The following is a 7114-nucleotide window of genomic DNA, read 5'->3' as shown; positions in this document are numbered from 1 at the left end:
TGAGTTGCTGTTGCATGCAACAGAACAGGAAGTTGTGTACCTGAGAAAAATTGTCAGGTCCACTGTCATCCCTCAGCCATCAAAATAGTATAATTGTAGCACAATTAAATTAGAAAAGACTGAGAGACAAATATGGGGAGCAACCCACACCATCATGACTGATCTGGGCTTTTTAATAGAGGAAGTATCCACCTCTTAAAGGAATGTTCCGGGTTCAATAAAAGTCAAGCTCAATCAAAAGCATTTGTGGTTGTATAATATTGATTACCACAAAATACATTTTGACTTGCCACTCCTTTTCTTTAAAAATAAAAAAGGCGCTTACAATGGAAGTGAATGGGGCCAATCCGTAAACGTTAAAATACTCACGGTTTTTACGTTTATGTTAGCCACAAGATGTAAAAAATATTTAACATGATTTTAATGTTATAAAATCACTTACTAACCTTTTCAGTAAAAAGTTTTAGCCAATTTTACAACTTTGTTGCCATGACGATGTAATGTCAACAAACCCTAAAATGACTGTAAAAATTACAATTTAAACATCCTTACAGCTCAAAAAAATACATGAATGTAAACAGAAGAATTTATGTAAGTGCTTTTATACAATTATAAGTTTCACATTTCTGTCTTTAAACCCTCCAAAAATTGGCTCCATTCACTTCCATTGTAAGTGCCTCACTGTAACCTCAAGTTTTGCTTTTCTTTTTTTTTCTTTTTTTTAAAGAAAAGGAGGGACAATTTTTTTGTGGTAATCAATATTATGCCACAAATGCTGTTGATTGAGCTCAGCTTGTATTGAACCGGAATATTTCTTTAAGAGTTGGACTTCTAGGGTGGTGTACTGAGCTGAGATGTATCATGGGCTTTGCAATGCAGTGTACTGTATGTCTCAAATGAGGTGCATGCTCACAGAGGTAAATTCTGTGCATTGAGAGGTCCAGTAAAGATGTTGCTTACCGCTAAGATGGGTCTTGTGGTGCTGCTGCTGCTCTGTGAGGCTCACTGTGAAGATGTTGGTTACAGATGAGATGGATGAACCGCTGTGCAGCTGCTTCGTGAGAATAGTTGGAGGTTCACAAAGCTGTCAAAAGGCATTAAGTGCCACCTGCTGATCAGAATCAGAATGAGCTTTATTGCCAAGTATGCTTACACATACAAGGAATTTGTCTTGGTGACAGGAGCTTCCAGTACACAACTATACAACAAACAGCAACAAGACTTTTAAACAAGAATTAAAATTGAATAAAAAATAGATAAATATTGAAAAGAAAAAAGTATATATACAATACACAATAGACTATATATATATATATATATATATATATATATATATATATACACACACATGCATACATACACACATACATATACATACATACACACACACATACATACACACACACACACACACACAAACATATATATATATATATATATACACATATACATACACACACGCACGTGCAGGCACACACACCCGCACACACACACACGCACGCACACACACACACACACATACATAGTGTAAATCTAAATACAAATCGGTTATATACATTGCAAGGGAATGTAATGGCAGAAGAGGTTGGATGTGTTGGATAATATAAAAAGACTAAGCTGTATATTGCACATTAATTATTGCTCAATGGGGCAGTTTTAACTGTTCATGAGATGGATAGCCTGAGGGAAAAAACTGTTCCTGTGCCTGACGGTTCTGGTGCTCAGAGCTCTGAAGCATTGGCCAGAAGGCAACAGTTCAAAAAGGTAGTGGGCAGGATGAGTGGGGTCAAGAGTGATTTTTCCAGATTTTTTCCTCACTCTGGAAGTGTATAGTTCTTGAAGGGAGGGCAGGGGGCAACCAATAATCCTCTCAGCAATCCGAACTGTCCTTTGTAGTCTTCTGATATCCGATTTCGTAGCTGAACCAAACCAGACAGTATTGAAGTGCAGAGGACAGACTCAGTGACTGCTGAGTAGAACTGTATCAGCAGTATCTGATCAGATCAGATCTGGGGTGCGTTTCCCAAACGCAACCCAGCTTTTGGTCGTAAGTTCAACGATTTGGCAAGGATCATACAGGCATCACTGAATGAAAATCCAGGATTTTCAAGTACTTATTTCAGAACCAATTTTTAATTTTCAAGGACTTCATTCAGAATTTCCAACTTGTATTACAAGTGACATGAAACTAATAATTGCAGTAATTTCAACATTGCATGAACAGGCCATTTACAAATGTAACCAGCCAGGAAAAGTAACCCAGTATATATATATTAGCTAGTATATATTTATAGTATGTGAAAGTGTAATTATTTGGTATTTTATTATTTGTTTATCATCATTATTTTTAATCAAATTTTAGCTTTTAAAAATGTATCCATCATTCTTTCAATTAATATGATGTAATGAAATTGAATATATAATAATTACATGAGATGTCACTGTTCGAAATAATTTGTACACTTTATCAGTATTTAAATTAAGTTCGCATTCATTTGTTTAAAGGAACAGTTCACCAAAAAATGAAAATTCTCTCATCATTTACTTACCCTCATGCCAACCCAGATGTGTATGACTTTCTTTCTTCAGCAGAACACAAATGAAGATTTTTAGAAGAATATCTCAGCTCTTTTGGTCCACACATTCATAAAAGCATAAAAGTAATCCATAAGACTCTAGTGCTTAAATCAATGTGTTGGAGACATAAATTAGACATGTGCTATTATACACTATAATGCTATAAAACCATTATAAAATCGTATCAGTCACTTATAAAAAACTTTAACCAATTATTTATAAATTTCTAAAATGTATAAACATTTATTGAAACATTTCTACGAACAGATTTAGATTCATGATCATAAAATATATAACAGATAAAAACTGTCCTGGTGAAAACCTGCGCTCCTGAAATAATAGCATTTAAAGAGTATAAAGTATTAGCTAGTATAAGCATTATCTTTTTAGAAGCTGTGGTGTCGTTAATCATTTTAGAGATTGTTATAAATTTTCCATGTTTCAGACAGGTGATTGGTGATCAGCTCAATTCAGGCAGCTCAAGCAGGGAAATTATTTAATACATTCTTCATTATTCTTTTTGAACACATTTTCATTCTCCACCAGGTTATACATTTCTACAAAAGTTTTGCAATGGCAAAAAGGGTGGTGGGATAGCCGCTGTTTTTAACCAGTCTTTGTCCTTGTAAGAAAGTTGTTTTTAGTGATTTTAGTTCCTTTGAGTATCAGCGATGGAATTGTCAGGAAATTGTCTCCAGTTACGCATGTAACCTTGGTTCCCTGAGATGAAGGGAACGAGACATTGCTGTAAGCACTATGGGGACCTTGCTGAAACCCTTATACAATCACACCAGTACTGTTATTGGCAATGGTGTCTGAGCCCCGCCCCTTCAGGCACGCAGTTGGCCAATATAAGCGGGTGCTCAATCACCATTTCTTCTGAATTTTCTGACTAAAAGACGAGAGTGAGTCACTCGTAATATGAAACTGTGAAGTAGTAATGCGGCCAGCTTTCGCAATGCCTCGCTCCATTCATCTCAGGGAACCGAGGTTACATGTGTAACCGGAGACGTTGCCTTTCGATTCAGTTCACTCGACATAGCTGTAAGCACTATGGGGAACGATATCCCATCATGCCGCATTACGTGACATCACACTCCCAGAGTTACAACACTAAATAGAGATATTCACAAGGAGTCACAGGCCACAGGCCGATGACTTATAAGTCATATTTAAGTGTATATGAATAGTCCCATGTGGTGGACCCCAGAAGGAAATTAATGTAGTCTGAGATTTATATGAACCAGATAGATATACACAGTATGGTTTATTAACCCTCTCACAACATGGTTGGAAAAGTAGGTTTTATTTCTTATGGGAGTGCTTTTGACTTTTAAAGGGGCAGTTCAACAGCATATAATTAGGTGGCTGTGTTGATTAAAGACAGTAGTCCAACCGTAATAAGGGCTTGGGCTCACCCGCTTGTATGTATGAAGTGCTCTATACAGAGAGAATTGAGATAGATGCCACATCCAGGTTATAAAATCTTGCAAACGTGTTTTATGAGGACCATCCTTTGGCCAAACATATGTCCTGTAAGAACGCACCGTTTGTCCATGCCCATGACGAGGCCATGCCTCTAGCTGAATGCGCTTCGACACCAATAGGGCAATTTACGCCCTGTGATTCGTAAGTGAGGGTGAATGTATCAACGATCAAGTGAGAGAGTCTTTGTTTGGAGACGGACATTCCTTTTGTGTGTCCTCCATAACAAATTAAGAACTGATCCGACAGCTTAAACTAACAGATGTGCTCGACATTTGCCCTCACCGGGCACAACATATCCACAGATTGCACTTCATCCGAATTAAACGGTGGAGGAAAAAAGGCTTGCAAACGAACCACCTGAACCCTGAAGGGTGTTGATAAAACCTTAGGCATGTAGCCTTTTCTAGGTTTAATGGTGGCTTTTGACCGATCTGGACCAAACTCCAGGCATGAGCTGTCAGTCGACAGCGCCTGCATGTCACCCACCTGTTTAAATGAGGCCAAAGCCAATATGAGTGCGGTTTTTAAGGAAAGCACCCGCAGCTCAACATATTCCAATGGCTCGAATGGGGAGTTTGTGAGTGCCTTCAGCACCAGATTTAAGTCCCAAGCCGGCACCATAGCAGGGTGAGGGGGATTCAAACGCCTTGCTCCCCTAAGGAACTTTATGACTAGATTATGCTTGCCTATGGAAGAGCCAGCCTCCAGGGTGTGGTATGCTGAGATAGTCGCTACATTAATCTTGAGGGTTGACGGGATAAAACCAGAGTTCAGCCACTCTTGAAGGAATGTCAGAATCTCAGCTATGGGGCAATACACCGGGTCTTTACCATGTGAAGAGCACCAATTTGCAAACATGTGCCATTTAAGTGCATAGAAGTGTCTTGTGGATGGTGCTCTAGCCTGTAAAATAGTGTTCATCAATGACTGAGCCAATTCTGGTTTGTCCGATGTGCTCCATTTAGGGGCCACACATGTAGGTTCCACAGCTCTGTCTGGGGATGCCAAATCGTGTCTTGTGCTTGAGAGAGAAGGTCTCTCCTCAGCAGTATTTCCCATGGAGGGCCGTCTAGTATTTCTATCATCTCCGTAAACAAGGACTGATTGGGCCATTTCGACACAATTAACAGAACTGTTTCCATGTCCACGCTGACTTTGCTGATGACAGAATGAAGGAGGCGCACCGGGGGAAACGCATACTTGCATTTTGCCGGCCATTTGTGAGCCAGCACGTCCATGCCCAACGAGGCTTGGGACATGGAGTACCAAAGAGGACAGTGGCCGTTCTCCATGGAGGCTAATAGGTCGACTTCTGCTTTGCCGAATATTTCACAAATCCTCATCCCTGTCTGAGGATGAAGTCTCCATTCCCCTGGTAATGCTCCCTGGCGTGACAATAGATCCGCTCTGAAATTCAGACGGCCCGGGACATGTGTCGCACGCAATGAGAGGAGATGACACCTGCTCCATTGGAGGATCTAGAATGGGCCGAAGCCCGCCATCTTTTTATAAATAACGGCTGTAAACTTCGCTGTGTGTGTCGCAGTCTGGGACGGTCTCTATCGCGTTTTTTTGCGAGGAGACTGTGAATCTCTGCGTGCAACACCGGCGCATCCTGTGGTCGGACCACAGATTGCAAAATGCCAGTGAAACGAGGCGGCTGGCATACAGATTGAATCGTATAACCATGCTCGATCGTTTTTAACACCCAGTCTGACACATCCATGAGGGCTCGCCACGCATTCGCGCGGCAGGACAGCGGGCTTATTGGTTCGCTCGCTATAGGAGATAGAGCACCACTCACCATAGGGAAGCGGTTGAGCATAATGTGCGGGTATGATACGTGAAGAGGAAACGGTCCTTTTTCGGAGAATGTGTGAGCGTTCAGTGTCTGTAAAATGGGCACTTTTTTCTCTTTTGTGAGAACAATCTTCATTTGAGTAATACACACAGAAGCAACATTTTGAACAATGTCCCGTTCCCAACAAACAGTATTGGGGAAGAAGGGAGAAACACTGTGTGCCTCGAATCGATGCTTCTTCGGCTCTGGGCCATGAATAACAGTGAGCTCTGGGCTCCTCTTCACGGGGCTAGGCATGTCGGGAACGCCTGGCAGTGGTTTTTCCATTGGCGAGTTTTTTTGTTCTGAGACGGCGAGTACTTATGCTTGGGCCATGGTTTGCATGGCTTCACAGACGGTTCAGTGGTAGCTTTTGGCTGCGCTGGGGCAGCAAGAGATGGATTCTTTGCCAGGCGCTGACCGGAATTAGATCGGGAGCATGCAGGAAAGGGGAAGTGCTACTTCTCTTTGGCAGAAAGAGTTTCATCGCTTGAGACTGCTTTTGTGCTTTTTTCCACGGCGTTGCCAAAGAGACCATCGGGTGACACAGGGGTGCTGAGGAGGGCGGCTTTCTCTGCATCACACATCTCTGTGAGAGTTAGACAAATATGCTGGTCCAGAACCACCAGATTGCTCATCGCTTTGCTGATGGCCTGAGCGGTAGTTTTCGTGGCTCGCAACGCCAAATTTGTAGTGGTGCGGAGCTCTTTGAACAGCTTTGGATTGGGGCCTTGCTCATCCATTTGTTTGAGAAGCTTAGCTTGAAAAACCTGGAGCACTGACATGCTGTGGAGTGCTAAACTAGCTTGGCCCGCTGCTATATAAGCTCTTCCAGCCAGTGCGGATGTCAGTTGACACAGCTTGGATGGGTGGGCAGGGTGGGATTTCCATCCCATGGCATTATAATGGCAGAGGTGAGCTGTGATCGCCTGTTCCATCAGGGGAAGCTTTGAGTAGCCTTTTTCCTCGGCGTGGTCCACTTTAGCAAGGATGGCAGCACCTCCGACCTGAGTGTGCGAAGAGTAGGGCGCACGCCAGGTCTTTGTGAGCTCCGCGTGAACCTGAGAATGGTTATGTTCTAACTACAAATGTTTGCTTCCGTACATCTCTGTAACGTGTGCTTATGAGAGGGATGATGTAAGCTCGTTGGTAAGGTCACACGTCACGTGGAGGAGGAGTCAGGAAGCACGTCATTGTTCACATTGTTTT

Source organism: Myxocyprinus asiaticus, chromosome 19 (assembly GCF_019703515.2).
Source record: "Myxocyprinus asiaticus isolate MX2 ecotype Aquarium Trade chromosome 19, UBuf_Myxa_2, whole genome shotgun sequence".
Lineage (NCBI taxonomy): Eukaryota > Metazoa > Chordata > Actinopteri > Cypriniformes > Catostomidae > Myxocyprinus > Myxocyprinus asiaticus.
The sequence above is the reverse complement of the archived record's forward strand: the minus strand, read 5'-3'. Positions refer to the sequence as shown.